This window comes from Psammomys obesus, unplaced genomic scaffold (genome assembly GCF_907164565.1).
Source record: "Psammomys obesus unplaced genomic scaffold, mPsaObe1.curated_primary_1811, whole genome shotgun sequence".
NCBI lineage: Eukaryota > Metazoa > Chordata > Mammalia > Rodentia > Muridae > Psammomys > Psammomys obesus.
This window is the reverse complement of record NW_026586816.1, coordinates 10944407-10967377: the sequence shown is the minus strand read 5'-3', so window position 1 is coordinate 10967377 and position 22971 is coordinate 10944407.

Here is a 22971-nt window from a genome sequence, read left to right as displayed (position 1 = left end):
TCTATCTATCTATCTATCTATCTATCTATCTATCTATCTATCTATCTACCTACCTACCTACCTACCTACCTGTCTATCTAAAGGGAATTTATTGAAATGACTTACAGGCTGCAGTGCAGCTAATCTAACAATGGCTGGCTATGAACAAGAAGTCCAAAAATCCTGTAGTTTCTCATTTCTCAAGGTTGGGTGTCTCAACTGGTCTTCAGTATATGCTGGAATCTCAAATAAGCAGGCTGAAATGCCAGCGAAAGGGTGGACGACCTAGCAATGTAAGGCCAAGTTAACAAAAAACCAAAGCTTTTTTCTTCTATGTCCTTATATAGAGTTACAGTAGAAGTCATGGCCCAGATTTAAGGTTTATCTTCTCTCCTCCAGATCCAGAGCAAAGATATGTGTGCCTTTCTACCTCAAAGGTCCAAACATGAAGTAGATTCACCCACTTCAAACCATAGGAACAAAACAAAACAAAATAAAACAAACCTCTCACAGGTGTGCCCTCATGTCTGGATTGTAGTTAATTTCAGATGTTGTCAAGTTGACAATAATGTCCTTTACAACTTCCTAAGCAATCACAATTGGGGACACTTTCTTTAATACTTTTGTGTTTCACTTCCCAATGGTGTGTATGCTTGGGTGTGTGCATCTCTTTGTGTGCAGTTCAAATAATCTCTATTCTCACCTGAAATTCTCTAGCATGTGCTTTTAATATAACATCAATAAGTAATCATACTCAAGTTAAAACTTTGAAAATTTAAACTTAATAATTTTGTATTATTAAATGTTTTAACTGACCTGTTTCAAAAGAATGAAATAAATAATGTAAAACCAAGAGAAAGTGTTAAAATGATAAGAAGGAATTGTTAAAATAGATGATAGCATCACCAACAGAATGAAGATCCCAATAGACTTTGGAAGGACAAGGGTAGCTGTAATAGACAATTTGCTTGTACTGTTGTTTTGTTAGACAGTCTTGTTATGTATTTCAGGCTGCTCTTGAGCTCTCCATCGCTTACCTCAGCCTCCATAGTGCTGGGATTATAGCTGTATGCCTCTGACTCTGACTATAATTGCTGATCTGAGTGAGCCCAGAAGTTAACATTCAACTGTTCCCATAGTGTGTCCTGTGAATCTGACTCAGAGAGCAGAACTGAATAATGGAAAGTGTGAATCTGACAGACCCTTTGATAAAAAGCCCATGGAACAGTGGTTCCTGCCCTCTTCCATCATTTGTTCAGCTGTGGGATTCAGTTCCAGATAAAACCATAAAGGATCCATATAAGGGTAGGTTCTAAGTAGAGCCCTGGCACCCAAATGAGAACTCTTCAGCTGAGGATACGTCATATATTGGCATTTGGAATAAGGGCACAGTTTCCAGAGACCCCTGTTGAGAAGAGCGGTACGAAGCACATGCTAACTGCCCTGTCACATTCTCCTGTCACACACGCATTTGCAATATTCCTCTCTACTGTGGAAGCTGGGAAGGCCCCACTCCACCCAAGCCTGATGCCGATGTCATTCACACAGTCCTTCTACACAAATAATTTGATGTTAATTACTTTCAGATATTTAAAGAAGAGTAGCAATTACCAGGAGAAAGAACTAGAAGTCCAGGAGGCCTGAGGTAATGTGGAAGGGACATAAGAGAAGCAAAAGTTCCCCACTCAGCAAGTATTGCAGATGCTGCTGTGTTTGTGGAAACAGAAATCTTCTCTTATTTTAAAACACAAAATTTATTGTGTGACTTTAAAGATGTATAATGTTGATCTTGTGAACTGTAAATGTAAACCATTTAGTAAAATTTTGAATAATGCACTCTTATTAAGTATAACCTTCATGTTGTACATTTGATCTTTCAACTCTTGCATATTTGCTATTTTGTATCTCTTGACCTATATCCTAATTTCTTTTGCCAACCCAAGCTCAATAAACCTATATATTCTGTACATTTATATCATATATATTTGATCTTTTTAAGATTTCACATGTAAATTGGATCATCAAATATTGTCATGTGTCCTGTTTTACTTAGTATGATATTTCCAAGCCCAGCTATGTTGTGGGAATTATCTTTGTTTCTAAAGCCTTAACAACATCTCTTTATATGTAGCAGATACATGAAGAAAAACTTGGGGTAAATCTTCATTGTGTTGATAACTTCTCCATTATAACACCTGTGTCAGAGTTTTAGCAATTTTACTCTAACAGGAACTTCACAGAATTCATGGTGGGGATTAAGGCTGTTCAGCATCATGGGGACAAGCTCCAGCAGCATGACAGAAACCAGGGGCCATAAAGTTGGAACCGGAACCATGCCCTACTCCTCCCTGCTAGGCCTCACCCCATAAAGGTCCACAGCCCACCAAAACAGCATCAACAAGTGAGAAACACGTGTCCAAAACACACTTGTCAGCAACCAAGACAAAAGACATAGGGCGAGTCTCCACTCCACAATGTCCCATGGTTTCTGTTCAGCTTATAGGGGTCAGGATCATGGAGAGATTAATGATAGCAACTAATGAGCTTAGGAAGCAAGGGATCACAACAAATATATGGATGTTTTAGACTACAGTCTTCTGAAACTAGAAAATCTATACATACTTGAAAATTAAATAACAGACTCCTTGTCAGCCAATGGCTAAATTAAGCAATCAATAGGGGGAGTTAGAAAACATCTTAACACAGGGTTGGGAGTGTAGCTCACTGGCAGAATGTGTGCTTAGATTCTGTGAGACGCTGGCTTTAAAAGACCTGGGCAATAGGGAATAACCAAACAAAATAAAAACAAAGTAAGCAGGCAGCACCAGTGAATGAGTTCACTATGTTCTTCAGACAAAATCAACATACAAAATTAAATTGTATTTTTTATACTAACAATGACTTACCCCCCAAAGGAAATTAAAATAGAAATCCAATTTTAATAGCAACAAAAATAGTAAAACACATAGGAATAAGCAAAGTAGTTGGTGAAAATTTATACACAGAGGCCTCTAAAGACTTCAGAGCTTCTTAACCCCTTTCCACTAAGGACCCTGTATTTACCACAGAAACTTTTACTTGCTTCCAGGGATGTGGGTATACAAAATAAATACACAAATCAGACGTTTATCTTAAACATGTCATTAAAAATTATTTGAAAACTTCTTTGATACAGGTAATTTTACCAGTTACTATGGATGATGTGCTGGTTTATTTTCACATAAAGATCAAATTTTGCTTGATTTTCATACTGTGGGACACAGAGACTTCAGATTTTTCAGAGTTAATTGATATTTTTATTTTATAATTATCAATGTTGAGAATACTTCTTAGCAAAAATACATAGTTCAAATGTCAGAAATAGTGCTTCAGGCAAGTTCATAGTTTTAGAAATTCTGTCCTAATCCCAAGCCAAATAAATTAGTATAAGTAATTGTCCCACCTCAGAGCTGTGTGGTTCCTGGGCTCCTGTGTCTCAGGATGCCCTTCCCTTGGGACACTGTCCCACCTCAGAGCTCTGTGGTTCCTGGGATCACAAGTTCCAGGATCCCCTTCCATCCCAGCAGGAAGACCAACAGTTATTCCTATGAAACATAGCTTAGAATCTCAAAAAATAAAATACTATAACATAATATAATACAAAGATATACTAATTTGATACATATAAATGATGGTAGCAGCATATCAAAAACATTTCCATAACCAAGCCAATGTGTTTTATTGCAGCAGATCACATACCAGATGCACAATGGAAGTCCTATAATTCATAACATAGCCTGAATCCAAATTGGCATGTCAGGCCCCATCCCTGGTGTTGTATTTTGTATTACTTACATGGAAGACAAAACTAAATTGTAAAGTTTGTTTGAAACAAAAGACCCTAAATAAAAAATGTGCAGGAACAAAAAAGAAAGCTAGGGGTTATACACTTGAATTCAGAAAACATCTGAAATTTAATTCAGTAATTAAAATGATATAGTATCAGATCAAAGAGACATGTAGACGAGGCACAGAAAAGAAGAACCCCAAACAAGCCTTCTCATATGGTCTGGTCTCCACAGAGGGCTTAGAAGGCAAAATAGCCAGTACGGTGTCAACAAGAGGTGCTGAAAATGCTGCACTCCCCATGCAAACAAGGCGAGTCAGACACTCTTTCCACACACACACAGCAATCAACTAAAATCAATGGCTTCAACGCATCCCCTGCAGCTTCAAAAGCCTAAAATTCTAGGAACCTGTGGAAAATAAAGTATCCCAAAGAAAGTAGGTCACAAGTTTCCTGGTGTTTTGTGAGTGATTTGATGATCATTACACAAAGACACAGGCAATAAAAACGGAAATAGATGTCAACACATACGGAATCTACAATGAGAAGGAAGCAGACAAAGCGAGAAGGCAAATACATATGGGAGAGAACACTTGAGAACGCTACTATGGGGAGACTGTCCCAGATACATAAGGCATTTTGGTAGATTCTTAGAAAAATGATGTGAGAATCGGGTTTTGAACATTTTCAGAGGAATTAAAATAGACATTTTTTTCCCCCAAAGATACACAGAGGGCTACAGGGCCAAGAAAGAATCCTTCATATCACTAGTTGCCCAGGAACTGTAAACCAATCACAGTGAGCTGAGCCATCAAGAGCTGACGGTCGTTTTCAGGCAAAGCAGAGTGTCCACAAGGATTCGAGGAAAACAGAACTACTGCATTCTTTTACAAAGTCACCCAAAATGATATTTTCTGTGGAGATGACTTTGTAATATTGATTTTCATGAATTCTAAAATGAGAACATAAAATCCTGTTTAAAATTCTAACCATGGGTTTTAAATTGATTGAAATAAAAAATATAAACAAGATCAAGATAAAGTTAGTTTAGTCTAGGAAAGCAAGATTATTTAGACACTTAAAATCAATTAAGTGTTTTAATGCATTAACAAAAGATATATAATACCATCTCAGTCCATGCAGAAAAACAGATTATATGCTGTGATAAAATGTTATCATCATGACAAACCTTAATAAATTAAATGATAAGAAGCTGAAGGAATCCAAGATGGTGGTGACCAGTGTGTATGGTATGTGAGGGCACAGGATCCGAAACTCCAAAATTGTTTAGTGGAGGGACAGATGAAGCCAAAACATAGACACTGAGGCTTCCTGGGAGAGAGGGAACACGCAAGCTGAGACCATTTGGATCCAGGTCACCTGTGGATGTCTCCGGGGACTGAGAGAGGTGAATATTCAACCCACGTGAACTTCCCCTTAACCCAAGCACAGGCCTTCCTCCTCAGCGGAGGGGGCCAGCAGTGCCTGCTACACCAAACAGGGACTTCAGGATGTCCCTGCTTGGTAACTGAGACAGTAGGTGACGGCAGAGTAGAGGCCTCCCAGGTCTGCAGGCAGCTCTAAGGCCTCCCAGGGCCCCCCAGTGGGTGGCTCTACAGGCCTCCCAGGTCTGCAGCTGCAGCAAGTGGCAGCTGGTCCTCCAGGAACCTCCTTGCTCTGTGACTGAGACAACAGAAGTGGCTGCCCCAAGTACAGGTCTCCCTGCCCAGCAGACAAACAGTGGACACCACTGAGCTGATAGATCTCCCACACTCTCATTGGCCCCTGTGGGCACAAGCTGAGAGGAGAGAGCAGGGGAACCCTGGTGCTTTCCAATTAGGCCTGCTAGGGAGTGAGTGTGCCTTCAAGTGAGTGCATGCAGAGCCCTACACATAGGGGCCCTCCCACCCACACACCCACTGTGGGCAATGTAGGGATTCTTGGGACAGCATTCTCAACATTGAATCCCTGGTTCTATGGGTCTACCAGTGGAGTCCAGGCAAACAGTTCCTGAAGTATTTTTGCATCAATGTTCATAAGAGAGAAAGGTCTGAAATTCTCTCTCTCTCTCTCTCTCTCTCTCTCTCTCTCTCTCTCTCTCTCTTTTAGTTGGGTCTTTTTGTGTTTTAGGTATTGAGGTGACTATGGCTTCATAGAATGAATTTTTTAATGTTTCTTCTACTTCTATTTTGTGGAATAGTTTGAAGAAAATTGAAAATAGCTCTTCTTCGAAGGTCTGGTAGAATTCTCCACTGAACCATTTTGCCCTGACCCTTTTTTTGTAGGGAGAATTTTAATGACTGTTTTTATTTCCTTGGAGGATATAGGACTATTCAATCTGTTTACCTGATCTTGATTTAATTTTGTTAAATGTAATCTATGAAGAAAATTGTCCATTTCATTTAGATTTTCAGATTTTGTGGCAAATAAGTTTGTATATAAGACCTAATGATTGTTAGGATTTCCTCAGTGTCTGTTGTTATGTCCCCCTTTACATTTCTGATTTTGCTGATTTGGATAGTTTCTCTCTACCTTTTAGTTAGTTTGGCTAAGAGCTTGTCCACCAGTATGAGAGTGGATATTGGTGTTTCAGCTGTAGCTAAGGGAGGAAGGTCAGAGGCACAGGTGCACAAATGTGGACAAGCTAGTGTGTGTGTGTGCATGGAAGTGTGCCTTGAAGGACAGGGTTCTAGAGCGTGTAGATGCCTGGAATGTGGTGCTAAGTGCAGGAGGGGGCGTGGGGGCTGGTGCTGTTCGCCGGTGCAATGCACATGTGCAGATGCCCTGAATACCTCAGGGGCCCACAGGGCTGCAGTACTAAAGGAGATCAGGGGATACAAACCTGAAAAGAATAAGTCAAAGCATCACTATTTGCAGATGATATGATAGTATACATGAGCAACCCCAAAAGTTCAACCAGAGCACTCCTTCTTATGATAAGCACCTTCAGCAAAATGGCTGAATATAAAATTAATGCCCCCAAATCAGAAGCCCCTCCTATAAGACAAAGGGCTGATAAAGAAATTAAGGAAATTAAACCCGTCACAATATCCACTAATACCATAATGTACATTTGTGTGACTCTACTCAAGCAAGGTGAAAGACCTGTTCAAATAAAAAAAAAAAACCTTAAAGTCTCTGAAGAAAGAAATGAAGAAGATATCAGAAGATGGAAAGATCTCCCTTGCTTATGAATTGGTAGGATTAACATAGTGAAAATGGCCATCCTGCCAAAAGCAATCTACAGTTTCAATGCAGTTTCCATCAAAATACAAACACAATTCCTTACAGATCTTAAAAGAAAAATTCTCAACTTCATATGGAAAAATAAAATCCCAGAATTGCCAAAATGATCCTGTAAAACAACAGATCATCTGTAGGTGTCTCGATCCCTGATCTCAAGCTGTACTACAGAGCAATAGTAATAAAAACTGCATGATAGTGGCCTAGAAACAGAATGATTGATCAAGGGAATTGAATAGAAGACCCAGAAATAAACCCACACACCTATGGATACTTGATATTTTGACAAAGAAGTCCAAACCATACAATGGAAAAAAAGACAGCATCTTCAACAAATGGTGCTGGTCTAACTAGATGTCTACATGTAGAAAAATGAAAATAGATCCATACTTATCACCCTGCACAAAACTAAAGTCCAAGTGGATCAAAGACCACAACATAAAACCAGAACACTAAATCTGTTAGAAGAAAAAGAGGGGAAGAGCCTAGAACTCATTGGCACAGGACAAAACTTTCTGAACAGAACACCAACACCACAGGCTCTGAGATCAACAGTCAATAAATTGGACCTCATGAAACTGAAAACCTTCTGTAAAGCAAAGGACACTGTCATCAGAACAAAATGACAGCCTACACACTGGGAAAGTATCTTCACCAACCCTATATCTGACAGAGGGCTAATATCTAGAATATGTAAAGAACTCAAGAAGTTAAAAAGCAACAAATCAAGTAATCCAATTAAAAAATGGGGCACAGAGCTAAACAGAGAATTCTCTATAGAGGAATATTGAATAGCAGAGAACCAATTAAAGAAATGCTCAATATCCTTAGTCATCAGGGAAATGCAAATTAAAATGACCCTGAGATTTCACCTTACACCCATCAGAATGGCCAAGATCAAAAACTCAAGTGACAACATGCTGGAGAGGATGTGGAGAAAGGGAACCCTCCTCCACTGCTGGTGAAAATGTAAACTTGTACAACCAATCTGGAAATCAATCTGACACTTTCTCAGACAATTAGAAATAGTGCTTCCTCAAGATCCAGCTATACCACTCCTAGGCACATATCCAAAATATGCTCAAGTACATAACAAGGACATTAGCTCAACCATGTTCATAGCAGCTTTATTCAAACAGCCAGAACCTGGAAACAACCCAGATGTCTCTCAACGAAGGAATAGATACAGAAATTTTTGGTATATTTACACAATGGAATACTACTCAGCTATTAAAAAGCAAGGCAATCCTGAAATTTGCAGGCAACTAGAAAAGATCATCCTGAGTGAGGTATCCCAGAAGCTAAAGACACACATGGTATATACTCACTTATAAGTGGATATTAGACATATAATCCAGGATAAACACACTAAAATCTGTTCACCTAAAGAAGCTAAACAAGACGGAGGACCCTGGGTAAGATGATCAATCCTCACTCAGAAAGACAAACGGGATGGACATTGGAAGAAGGTGAAAACAGGAAACAGGACAGGAGCCTACCATAGAGGGCCCCTGAAAGACTCTACCCAGCAGGGTATCAAAGAAGATGCTGAGGCTCATAGCTAAACTTGGAAGACTTCAGGAAATCTTATGGAAAAAGGGGGAGATAGAAAGACCAGGAAGGGACAAGAGCTCCACAAGGAGAGCAACAGAACCAAGAAAATCTTGGCTCTGGGGTCTTTTCTGAGACTGATACTCCAACCAAGGGCCATGCATGGAGATAACCTTGAACCCCTGCACAGATGTAGCCTATGGCTGCTCAGTCTCCAAGTGTGTTCCCTAGTAAGGGTAATAGGGACTGTCTCTGACATGAACTCAGTGCCTGGCTCTTTCATCACCTCCCCCTGATGGGGGAGCAGCCTTATCAGGCCACAGAGAAAGACAATGCAGCCAGTCCTGATGAGACCTGATAGGCTAGGGTCAGAGGGAAGGGAAGGAGGACCTTTCCTATCAGTGGACTTGGAGAGGGGCATGGAAGGTGAGAAGGAAGGGAGGGTGAGCTTGGGAGGGAAAAAGGGAGAGGGCTACAGGTGGGCTGCAAAGTGAATGAACTGTAATTAATATAAAAATAAAAATTAAAGAAACAAAAGATAAGAAGCTGTCTTATTGTGAATTTGGTGGTTACAAAAATAAATAGACTTTGGCACTGAGAAAAGAACCAGAAAATGCCTAACACCCCCATGTATCCAGTTTTATAAAACAGGTTCTATTCATTCAATGAGGCAAAGAGAAGTAAGCAAGAAAAAAAATGTTCAAGTTAGAAAAGGAGAAATAAAACTGCATCGTGGAGGCATGAGTGAGCAGGCTTCCTTCTGCTCACTCTCCTGACTTCCTCAGGATGCCTATATCTGGGCTATAGAAACTGACTTACTGAGTCACAGGTATGTGCCTTCTCTATCTATCTACCTGAAGATCTATCACCTTTCTTTCTTTAGCATTTTATCTTAAATTGAAATCTTTAACATGTCAGTAGAATTATCTTAAGAATTCAATTATTGTTCATTTTTCACCATTTTATAAAATTACAAACACACAGGAAAGTTAAATTGTACAATCAATAATATCCTTATACCAGCAACCCTTATTTTAAAAGTAACATTTTACTGTGTTTGTTTGTTTGGTTGGTTTTTTTTTTTTTTTTTTTTTTTTTTTTTTTTTTTTTTTTTTTTTTTGCCTAGCTATCCAAATATCCCACTGTCTACTCATCAGTGTATATATTTATGTTTGATTGTGTCACAAACTCAAATCATAATCTCCTCTTTAAAAGCAGGAAGTTTCAAAACGTTTGATAAGCAGTACAAACACTAGGTGAGACCTTTTTGTCACCCCAGTGAAACCCTATACAGGCTAACTGATAACTGACTACTGTCTTCCTTTTCTGGATCCAAGGATTGAACTGTTCTAGACATCCTATATGAAGGTGTCAGCTCCCTTGGAATTACAGACAGCTGTGAGCTGCCATGTGGGTGCTGGGAATTGAACCCGGGTCCTTTGGAAGAGCAGGCAGTGCTCTTAACCACTGAGCCAAAAGCAATCATAGACACAACGTCCTATGTCTGGATTTTTTTTTTTCATTTCTTTTCAATGACTTCAAAGTTCCTTTGGCTGTAGCATGGATCAGGATCTTATTTCTTTTTATGACTGAGTAGTATTCCATTATATGGATACACCACATATTTTTTGTCAATAATCACTTTGTGGGCATGTTTTGGCTTTCGTATTTAATACTCTTATGAACATCTATGTACACATTTTTGCACAAAACTATGTTTTTCTTACTTTGGGGTACACAACTAGGAGGGGAGATGCTGAGTTATGGGATAGCTGTTGAATTTCTTTTCTTTTTGAGTAACTGCCAGACTATTTTCCACAGCAACTGTGTCAAATGACATTTCCATCGGCAGCTTGGGCAGGATCCAGTTTCTCTACATTGGCTTTGACACTTGCCACTGTGTGCCTCATTGAAAATATTATGAGAGAGCAAACTACCTTCCAGATCCTGACTGTGATATGCAACACAGCACCATACCTATGAGATGGTAGACTCGAAACCAAGCTAAAGAAAAGGTCTGATGATTTCCCACTAATTGTGTGTATATCACTAATAAGAAATTCCTACTCAGGATACGAATCAGGAGCCATTGCTGGAGAACATCACTAGACTGGGGCTGGACTCTGAAGTTTTACAGCCTGGCTTGACTTCCCGTGCTGGCCCTGCCTTCACACTGGCAGGACAGCCTTGCCTTCCTGCTCCCATGCCTTCCAGTCTCTGGTATATAGTATCCCCTCTGGAAATGTGGGCCAAAATCAATCCTTTCTTCCACAACTTGTTTTTTGTATAGGTGTTCTTGCACAGCCACAGAAAAGTAACTAATCTACCCTGCAAGGTTCAGTTTGCATCATGGAAGAGGGGGCAGAGAAAATGTAAGAGCCAGAAGATGTGAAGGAAGGATGTCTTCAGGACACAGCATGGCTTGTGTAACCGGGAACTCACAGGACTGCTCCTATCAGCAGTCCATCGTGGATGAGAAAGAGGCTCATAAGAGCCCACACCGTGGGGAGAGCTACTGGCAGCCGGTAGTTGCTAAGGGAAAGGGAATCATGGGTCTAGGCACTGGTCAGTTAAAACAGCTCAAATAAATACCTTCCTACCTATATTCACTCAGGCATCTCTAATTCAGTACTGTACGGAGCACAACAATGAAAAAGACGTGAAAATAGGATGGGGAAGAGGATAAGAGAAATGTCTGAGGGAAGGAGGACAACATCATATATATGTATAAAATTTATGAAATAATAAATAAAAAGATTGGCTATTTTGGCATCAGTACTTGCTGATTGAACAATGGAAAATGCTAGTACAGGAAGACTTACGATTTGTGACAAACGTCATGCTACAAGCTAGAGAAACAAAGGAAACTTTTCCCTGACTAAATAAGACTGGATACACTATATATCAAAGTGGAAAATATTATCGATATTGATCTGTACCTCACCTCATACAGAAATCAATTTTATGTATTGTAGATAAAAATGGGAATGGTGACACAGCAAACTTCTAAAAAAAATAACAAACTGGGAGATTTCTATGATCTATGTGTAGACAGTGACTTATTAAACAGAACCCAGAAAGCAGTAACTATGAAAGGAAGAGCTGGGAAGATTGGCTATTTCTATTCACTAAACATCATATCTTCAAAAGAATATAAAGACAAGAATGTGAATAGTCAATTTTCATGTATATTATCTTTTGAAGTCTCTTGTAAAATATATGTAGAAACATAAAATCCCATTTAAGAATACAATCAAGGAAATGGGAACACTGGCAAAAATTCTTAACCAGTTATATGAGGTGCTCAGTTAAAATCTGGAAATCCAGAATGCAACATATAACCGTTATAACATACAAAGATAAATATTCTGCCAATGACCAAAGACGGGTGAAGCTTCAGAGCAGGCAGAACTCTCATACATTACTGGTAAGAGTGAATTAACAGGCCTGCTTTGGAAAATGGTTTGGTAATATTCTGAAAATTAATATAACTATACTCTATGTGTTTACAAGAAGTAAAATAAAATACCTTAGAAATGTGAATGTTTGTGCAGACAACAAAACTGTTAACGATAGTATAATAAGAAAACCTGGAAGTAATTGTGTACCAATATCAGTAAGAATGCATTGCTGTCTTATTTTTCAGTTGCTATGATGAAACACCCAGGCACAAGCAATTTAAAAAGAAGGAAGGTTTTAGCTGGATAACATTTCTAGAGGGGCAAGGTCTATCGTGGTTGGAAAGGCATGGCAGGAAAGATACGGAGCCTGGAGCAGGAAGCTGCTTGGTCACAATACATTCACATCCAGCCATCAGAGCGTGGACCAGATGTGGGGCTGGGGTATAAAACTCTAATTCCCCACCTCCAGAAAGGCTAAGCTTCCTCAAAGCGTGTTCAAACATGTAGGCATTTAGGGAACGTTTCCCGTTCAAACCACATCTCCCATTCCTGCTCACACCACGGGACAGTCCTGAGCAATTCAATAGCTCACCCAACACGCAGCAAGATATGTAAATCCCAGGAGCATCTTCTATGACAGCAACAAGTTAAAAGAACATGTTTTGGTCTCGTTTTGTGTACATTTCAAAAACAAACAAGCCACAAATGGCATTAGAAGTCAAGTGTGATGCAAAATATGAATGAGTTGCTAATAATAAAGAATGAGTGGGTGCTCTCCTGAGGCAGTGGTGCATAGTCATTTTTTAATAATTTGTAATTTGTTCACTTTTGTGTGCAAAGTATGCTTATTTAAACATTTAAATAAACAAAACTGCATTGCATATTTTGAGGCTCAGGTTAAGAATTCAATTGTTATTACAGTCTTTTCTCACTACTTTTTATCTTTAAAATGTCTTCAAAAAGTTAAGGGGAAATATAGAAATTAAAAGATATAGTAATTTCTAAGAGTACTTCTTAAGTTAATGTTTTATAGCCTAAATGTATCTTAAATAATCAAAAGGAAATCCAAGCCTTTAGGAAGCAGCTGAACTGGCCCAGGAGAACAGAAAAAGATCTAAGAGGTGCTGTGCTTTCAGCCTAGAAACACTGTACAGCATCTGAAGAGCAGTGTGAAGGGAAAGTGGAAGCTCTCAGGAAAGTGCCAGAGCACAAACACCTTCTCTCTGATAGAAATGTAAAATAAATGCATTTAGATATTTTTTAAAAGACTTAGAATGCAAGAGGAGAAAATTATGTTACATGTCTGAACTGAAATGGAATGTGTTGTTACCTTGAACACACTGAACAGGTAATGAATTTACCTGAGTACATTTGACATTGGCATTGAAAGACTCCCAGGGACCAGGAAAGGGACAGAGACTCACTTCTTTGTATGTTCAAGCACTTTACTCATTTCTGCACAATCCCAATTTTAATGCTACTTTTGAGCTCAGCGAGCATGGACACATTACTATTATACACAGAGACTGCATTGCAGATGCTACACAACTGAGCACTGTCATAGTAATTCAAGGACTGCGGATTCTGACGAGTGGTACAGGTAGAAATTGGAAGACCTCGGGGTCAGAATCCCAAGTACTTCAGTCTGTGGTGATAACTAGAGAACTGTGGCTGAAGCTGGTAGCTCTAAGGCAGCCTTCTCACTGTATGAATTGGAGTATTTGAAATACAATCGACTGACTGGGTGTGGTGATTCAGGTCAACAGTGCCTTGCCTCCCTTGAAGTTGTTGGCCCGTGGGGCTCCACAGAACCCTACACGTTACAGGCTATCACTAGTGTTCTTGGTTTCCCTCTAAGTCTCCTTCTAATTGGCCAACTGGCCTAGTGCTGAGAGGGGCTGTTCCTGTTACTGCAGGAGAAAGTGATCGCTATTATCACCCCGCTGTGAAACACGAAAGCCACAATAATTGTCCTCTTGGCAAGGCATGCACTAGTGACACAGATGCTGTAGTGTCACCAGCCGCTTTCTAATTGGATCTGAGCTCTGCTCCACTGGATGAAGCCCATACCTGCTGAGGAGGCAGTAACTGGTGGCTAAGTAGGTCATTGGCCCAATCAGGGAACCCACTACCATCCCTCTGCCAAATGAACATACTGTCTCTCACCCCTGCAAATGTCTTCTTGCAGAAGATGGCAGTTAACACAGGTACACACAACTACTCAATGTGAAGATAATAAGGCCCAAATGGGATGTCAATATTACACCCCTGAAAGCTTGGAGATTATTACATAAAACAGAAAGATTATAAAAGGCTTCCAAGAGTGACGATTCTATTTTCTGGATACAACATAAAAGTTGCACCTATGAATTCACTTGAGTAGTGAGCATACACAAGACCGTGTAAGCTCAAGCCAGGCAGAAGTCCCCACATGAGCGGGAGAGGTGGCACAAACTCCGGCGCTGGCGGAGGAGCAATGGTTATCTTCTGGGAGGGAAAAGTCCGTTTTCGTTAACGGTGTATGCCACGTTCCCGGGAAGTCTCCCGCACCGCCAGAGTCGTGGGTCAGTACAAGCTGGACTGGATAGGGGTGGTGGGGCAACATGGAGGTGGTAGCCCAGAAGAGCGGATCTGGGGGAGCCGACAAAGGAGGCGCGCATGATCAAATACGCTGTACAACACTTTCAAAGAATTAACAAACATGCTATTTAAAACAACAAATTGCTAGAGGAATAGCCTAAAAGAAGACGATGAAGGTGCCTAGGTTTTCACATGTAGAACTCCTTTCTAAATGTCTCCTGTTGGGGCTGGAGAGACGGCTTAGCAGCTGAGAGCACCTGGCCTTTCAGAGGACCTCAGTTCTTTTCCCAGCACCCACCCTGAGCAGCTTACACATTGCTCGGAGCTCCCGGTCCAGGTGCATCTTACGTGCTCGCCCCAGCCACGCGAGCACTCACATAACACACACACACACACGCACAAACATAATTAAAAATAAAAATCTTCTTAACTGTCTGTCCTGAGGACCCCACGTTGGCACCTCTCCAACATGCTCCTTGATTTGCCTCGTGATGTGGGTTGCTTTGTCGCTCTCTCTGTGAGAGGTGGAGAAGTGATCACTGTTATGACTTGACTTAGGAAACAGTGGCAAGTTTTATGTAAGAGGCTTGGAAATGGTTTACAAATTAGGGATTATCCCCTTCTTGCTGTTCTCAAAGCGTGAAGCTTCTGTGTGAAGAAGCCGTGATAGACTAGCAAAGTATGAAGACTGTGGCCCTGGAGGCCGGGAAAACGTGAGACTAGCTAGATTACCCTGCTTAAAATATCAGGTTATTTGCTAATTGGCCACAGATTCCCAAGTGATCCTGGGAAGACAAGTTAAAGGATCAAATGAATTGTCTAGCTGTTCCACAAAATCACTGGTGGAGCTAGTAATCAGAGTTGCATATTTTGAAGTCTTACAGAAACAAACATATTTCTATAAGAAAGCAGTATTTTGACTATTTCAGAATTACACGGATTATCTTCTTTATAAAAAGATTAGATCTCTGACAAATGATTTGAAAATAATAATCAAAAGTGTATACTTTGTAAATGTAACTTTAAATAGATAGTGAATTTTTCAGGTCTCATTCAGTTTATTTTCTTTATTGTTCAATACTTAGAGGCAAAAAAATCTTCTCATGAAAAATACTTGTAACCAGAAATCTATGCTTTTACATCAAAAGTGCCTTGAGAGCCTACCAAGACTTAAAAAGCACTCTAAGGAAATTGACCTGGGATTAAACGTTTCGCTTCATAAACTATGAGTTGCACAATTAGTTACAACATTCAGGTTTTTAACTAACAGGAAAAGACCTGCAGAGCAATTTTCAGGCTAGTCAGTGAATATTTTCAAGAATTTTAGCAACCACACATTGCCTTAGGAATTGATCAAAAGCCTCTTAAAATTTTTGAATGAGGCATTATCTAAATATTTTAAATAATTATCAAACTATGGAAACATCTGTAGAAAATAAATTAACAATCTAGGAGCCCTACAAGGAGACCAACAGAGCCAACAAATTGGGGCCCATGGGGGCCTGTAGAGACTGATGCACCAACCAAGGACCATGCATGGAGAGGACCTAGACCTCCTGCTCAGATGTAACCAATAGGCAGCTCACTCTCCACATGAGTTCCTTAGTAAGGGGATCACGGGCTGTTTCTGACATGGACTCTGTTGCCTGCTCTTTGATCACTTCCCTATGGTGGGACAACCTTGCCTGGCCACAGAGAGAGAGAGGATGCAGGCAGTCCTTATGAGACCTGATAGGCTAGAGTCAGATAGAAAGGGAGGAGGATTCCCCCTTTCTCTGAACCAGGAGAAGGTAGTACGTAGGGAAGGAGGACCAGAAGGAGATGGGAGAGGGCTCTACAATGGGGATATAAAGTGAATAAATTTAAAAAATAAATAAAAGGGGGGAAAATAAAGATTTTTCCAAGTGTAGATATGGGTTAAATATGTTGACTACATGCTAGAGCGCTCATGGCCCTGGGTTACTTCCAGCACTACATATATATTTATATGTATATATTTATAATTATATGTATATGTATATATATATTATATATTATTATATTATATATTATATATCATATATTATATTATATATCATATATTATATATAATATATTATATATTATATGTATATATTATAATTATATATATATATATATATTAGATCCCCTAGATTGGTAACAATCAGTTTAAAAATCAAATTTTATATCAGTCTGAGGGTGAAGAGATTGTTCAGCAATTAAGAGCTCTGGCTACTCTTCCAGAGGACCTGGGTTCAATTCCCAGTACCCACCAGACATGGTTACAGACATACAGGTGGTGCATAGAAATACACGCAGGCAAAACACTCAATATGCATATATAAAATTAAATCACTTACATCAGCTTGCCAAAAGAATTCAATGAGGAAAACTAGTTTTAAACAAATGGTATTTGAACAATTGATTGTCTATAACATAATACTGAATTGTACCGCCTCCTCATACCCAAAAATTTAATTCAGAAAGATTATAAATCTAAATGAAAGAGTTAACCTCTTGTTTTTGGCTCAATTAGAAGAAGAAAATGTTGGAGAAAGTGTTCATGAATGTGGATTAAAAAAAGTAGTCTTAGCTATAAAACCAAAAATGGAAGTGCCTGAAAGAGACATATATGACTTTATCAAAATTAAATGCATGTTGTTTTGTTACCAAGGAGCCCATCAAGAAGCCAAGAAGACAACCTTCAGAAGTGAGAAAGCATTTCAAGTCATGTCTAAGGCTGTGTTTATTCAGAGCACGTGAATTCTTACTTCACAAAAATAAAAAGACAAATGAGTTAAAGCAGCTAAGACACCTCATGAGGTGTTTCTCCATTTAGAATGCACCTGGTCAGGACACGCACGAGAAGAAGAAGTGCAGCATCACCCATCATCAGAGAAATCCAAGTCAGAATTCGCAGAGAGATAATTCATGTTCACTAGCTGGCTGATCTGAAATAAGCCAGCAAGTGAACACACAAAAGTTACAGCGTTTGTAGGGTGTTGAGTGATTTGCAGTGAGGAAGGCAAAAATGACACCTCAACTTTGAAAACAATACAGCAGTTCCTGAAGTGGTTAAGCAAAGAATTAGCGTATATCACAGCAATCCTACTCGCAGGAATGAATCCAAAAGAAAGGAAGGTATAACCATACAAGACTGTGTACATCCTACTCATGATAGAATCATTAATAGTAGCTTAACAGAAACAACCAAGATGTCAAGTTAATGAATAGCTAAATAAGATACTCATAAGTATAATATTATTTCACCATAAAAAATAAAGTACTGATACAAAATGTAAAGAGATGAACTTTGAAAAACTACTAAATGTCTAATATCCATTTATAAGTGAGTATATACCATGTGTGTCTTTCTGCTTCTGTGATACGTCACTCGGGATGATCTTGTCGAGATCCCATCATTTGCCTGCAAATTTCATGATTCCCTTGTTTTTAATTGCTGAGTAGTATTCCATTGTGTAAATGTACCACAATTTCTGTATCCATTCTTCCATTGAGGGACATCTGGGTTCTTTCCAGCTTCTGGCTATTATAAATAAAGCTGCTATTAACATGGTTGAGAAAATGTCCTTGTTGTATACTTGAGCATCTTTTGTATATAAGCCTAGGAGTGGTAGGATAATCATACTAAAATCTGTAGACCTAAGGAAGCTAATAAAGAAGGAGGACCCTGGTAAGATGCTCAATATTCATTCAGAAAGGCAAATGAGACAGACATTGGAAGAGGGAGAAAACAGGGGACAGGACAGGAGCCTATCACAGAGGGCCTCTGAAAGACTCTACCCAACAGGGTATCAAAGAGGATGCTGAGACTCATAGACAAACTTTGGGCAGAGTGCAGGGAATCTTATAAAAGAAGGGGGACATAGAAAGACATGGATGAAACAGGAGCTCCACAAGGAGAGCAACAGAACCAAAAACCTGGGCACAGGGGTCTTTTCTGAGACTGATACTCCAAACAAGGACCATGTGTGGAGGTAACTTAGAGCCCCTGCTCAGAAGTAGCCCATGGCAGCTCAGTGTCCAAGCGGGTTCCCCAATAATAGGAACAGGGACTGTCTCTGACATGAACTGATTGACCTCTTTGATCACCTCCACCTGATGGGGGAGCAGCCTTGCCAGTCCACAGAGGAAGACAAAGAAGCCAGTCCTGATGAGATCTGATAGACTAGGGTCAGATGGAAGGGGAGGAGGACCAACCCTATCATTGGACTGGGGGAGGGGCATAGGAGAAGAAGAGGGAGGAAGGGTGGGATTGGGAGGGGTTGGGAATGGGGCTACAGTTGGGAAACAAAGTAAATAAGCTGTAATTAATAAAAATAAAATTAAAAATTAAAAAAAATAAAAACTACTAATTGAAGAATCCAGCAGAAATGGCCACATATTATTTGATTTTCTTTACATGAAATGTCCAGAGCAGGCAAATCCATGTAGCTAGAAAACAGGTGGTGGTTTCAAATAGCTGCTGGGAGGAGGCATGAGGAGGAAGGATTAATGGGTGTGGAGTTCCTCTTTGGGGAGAACATCAAAAGTGAAATTCTGGTAAAGGTGAGAGTTGTGGACTTTAAATGAGTGAATGCTGTAGCATACGGATTTGGATAAAGCTGTTATGTTTTACAATACATTTCAGATGATTTACTTGATCTTGCCGAATAAATTTTGTGAATTTACATACTTGGAAATAGTAAGAGAATCATTAATTTTTGAATCATCTTATTTCATGAGCTAGGTATATTAGTTTCAAATGTGCTAACTCAGGATGCATATCATGAATACTAAGAGAAAAAATACTTGATATTCATACCAAGAAACTTAGCATCCTGTAGAAAGTTTAACTTGCTATATATTCTACATCTAGGTAGTGAAAACTATTATTTTGGAGAAGCACCAAAATAGGTTATGCAGATTTTTAAAATATGAAATATAATATCAAATAAAATAGTTTTTAAAAGTTCTTCCCCCCACATATTCATATGAAAACACATGCTAATATTTCATCTTTGTTTTTTCACTCTGCTTGCCAAAGAAGCAGGCAAGGTGTGATATTTTAATCATCTGTGCTGCTTTAATATTCTAGCAACATATTTTTTCCACTAACTTCTAAACAGAGTCATTTTTCAAACAGACGCCATGAGAAGGAGGGAGAGAAACTTTTATCTTGTTTTGCACAGGAAGCTCATCAGATGAATTTATAAATGCATAGAATAGTTTGTAGGAAGGGAAGTACAAATGAGCTGTAAGGAGAGATAACTGACACTTTTTTAGGGTAAAACAAGGTTGATTTTAAAATGTCACTTGTAACCCCATTGGGCTCCAATTTTTCTTTGTAGTTAATTCCCAACTATGTTTGTTAATTTGTTTCCCTTTTACATTGAAAACTTCTCAAAGCCAAGTAAGGACTAGTAGGTACCAATTCAGCAAATGAAGAGTTATATTCTGATGTCCCACAGCACAGGAGATGATTGAAGTTTAAAATAATCTATTACATATTTTATGAAGATCTTTTGAGGGGATCCCAAGGCTTCAGTGACAAGAGCAGGGCAGTTTTGTCACTTTGATTTGAACAGTGAATGAGTTGGGCATATGTTGAAACTACAGTCTACCCAGTCAATAGAAACAATTGTTACATACCAATAAAAAAGGTAAAATGTATTGAAACTTTTTTTAAAGGCAGAATGTGCAGAAAAAAAAAAAGGAGACCGAAGTAGTACTCACAAAGACTGAGAGTGCTTAATGTCAGTAAATCAACCCCTTGAATCCTGCAGTAGATGAAGCATCCCTGTGTGAGTTTCATAACATCACCAGAGACAGAACGGTATTGTTATGTCATGTCATAGATGGAGAAACGGAGCTTTGGATAGATTAAAGAGACCATTTCTATAAAATTAAATATACAAGACCAAAATTCAAGCCTTGCATTGGATCATTCCTGAGTAATTTCATAGTAGGACTGTGCCTATTATGATCACCTGTGCTCGAAATTGGCCTGTATGTAGTAGTTGACAGGGATGGCTGTGGACATGCATGAAATTCATGCAGCAATAAAAAGATGTAAGTTTACCAGGGGTCACATAGGCTTTAGTACGCTCTGAACATACTTAGTCACTTGGGGAAGTGTCACTCAAGACGTCTCCGTTTTCAGAGTCCTTGCCTCATTCACATTGGAACTCAGTGTGGCCTTCTAGTTTTCATCCTTCTGAATTCTATTCCATCCATGCTCTGAAGTCATGGCCAGCCTATACCACTTTTTATTTTTCTTCTGTTGTTGCTGTTGAGGACAATATATTTCTCATGAGTAAACTTCAAATGTTCAAGATAGTGTTAGCACACCAGGATGTTTTTCACCCATTTTGATAAAGCATATAACATGTTAGTGTAACATTCATGCATATTCGCACTCATACCTCTTCACACTGTGACAGCATGTTTGGGCAAGCCCCTCTTTCTCTAGGTCAACCTGTATGACTGGGGTTGCATTGACCTCATTGGTGGATCTGTATTCCTCAGCCTGACCTCGGTAGTGAAGTCCTTTCTCTTACACTAGGGATGGGGAACAATTGTTGGACTTCTGTTGCAACTAATAGAAAAAAAAAGGAGCTTATTTATCATTGGCATATTTCAAGCAACATTTGTGATGTCTAACCTCAAAGCTCCTGGAAACCAATACCTGGAGAGATGTTCTCCAACTCCCTAAGAGTAGAGCCAACCCAAAGGGGGCAGTGTGAGGTACAGAGGAGAAAAGAATGAGGCACTGAGAGAATTTTTTTTTCATGTACCTGACCCAAAAAGAACTTTGCTTTTGGTGTTAGAGGTCTTTTGCTTTGAATTCTGTGAATTGCTTTCAAAATATGTTCTAAAATCTTTAATTTTTAGATCCTTCACCATTTTGGTTACTAATATGACTCTCCTGTCTACTGTAATACAAATGAAGGATTCATTCTACTGATGCCTATATGGTGAATGAAAAGTGAAAAAGATCATGCTTTAATGGATATGGGATTGGTGATACATTCTGAGGGTCATCTTTGAAGATATTGATGGCTACACTAACAATTTCAGAATTTACTTCTTACAAAAAGCCCATCCTTTATTATAGAGAACAGAGACATGGTGCAGCCTCTGTCTTGTTTCAACATAAAAGTCTCTAGGTGCCAAGGGAGGGCTGTGGTGAAGGGAAAGGTGCCTGAACTAGGGAGCGAAGTCACTGCATGATTAAGCATGGAAGATGGAAAAGAAGAAACTGGTCTGCAACAGTTCAGAGGGAGAAATAATAGAAATGCTGCTAAACATTGCAGAATTTCACAACTGATTGGTCAAGGGAATAATCAAAAAATGTGGCTCTGAGTCAGAATGTTTATTCAAAATTTCCTTTTCTTCTTTGTGTTATATCAGAGTACACACACATACTCTATAAAATTTTAACTCATTTGTATTTAAGAAAGCTGCTGATCATATTCCCATGTTCTCCATGGAATGACTTTGCAAGACACCATTATTGAATGGGATTTAGATTTTGCACAATGCCCTGCCCTCAGTTGCTGCACACTGTACAAGACGGCGTGTTCTTTTTCCAGACTGTGTCTTGTCCTAAGAAACCCCATTTTGCAGACTATGTTTGATGCTATTTTGAGGACGCTGTACACATGGCTGGCTGTGTGAATGGCACTGTTTGTCTAGCTCCACCACAAAGCACAGACTAATAAATGACCTATTCATTGGTGTGGAAAGGGCAAATCCCGTAAGTTTGTCAGGATGAACTGAGACTGTGGGGATACATGGGAGCATTAAAATCGTATCAGGAAAACCAGGCCCAAATCTTCTCGGATATACCAGAACAAAAAAAGGTCAATTCATCTGGACCTCCTAAAGAGGTGGACATATACGCTAAAATATTGAGAACATCATCCACCTGTTCAGGTGTGTTCTTCAAGGACATTGAGTCAGAGGACACCTGACTGTCCCTGGGTCTTCATTTCAGCTGGTCACCACTGTGGCAGTAGTTTACTAATTATCATCTGTCCATCACGATGGTCCTACATCTGGACCTGCTGCCCATCCATCCATCTGTCCATCGAACCATCCACACACCCATCATCCATTGCTTCTTCTGGAGCTAGTCTTGGCCCTTCACTTCTGGCTCATCTCTACTGCTCTCCTCTCAAACCTGTGACATATGCAGCTGCCTTTTCTAGCGTCTTCCCTGAAGCTTAGTCTCACTGATCACGACAAATTCCTATTAGCTTCCTGCTGAGACCTCCTGAATTTCCCTGGCGTCTTGTCCATCTTTTTAAAGATTCTTCACCACCCCCCCACTATACATAACACACACCACACCACACCACACCACACCACACCACACCACACACACAC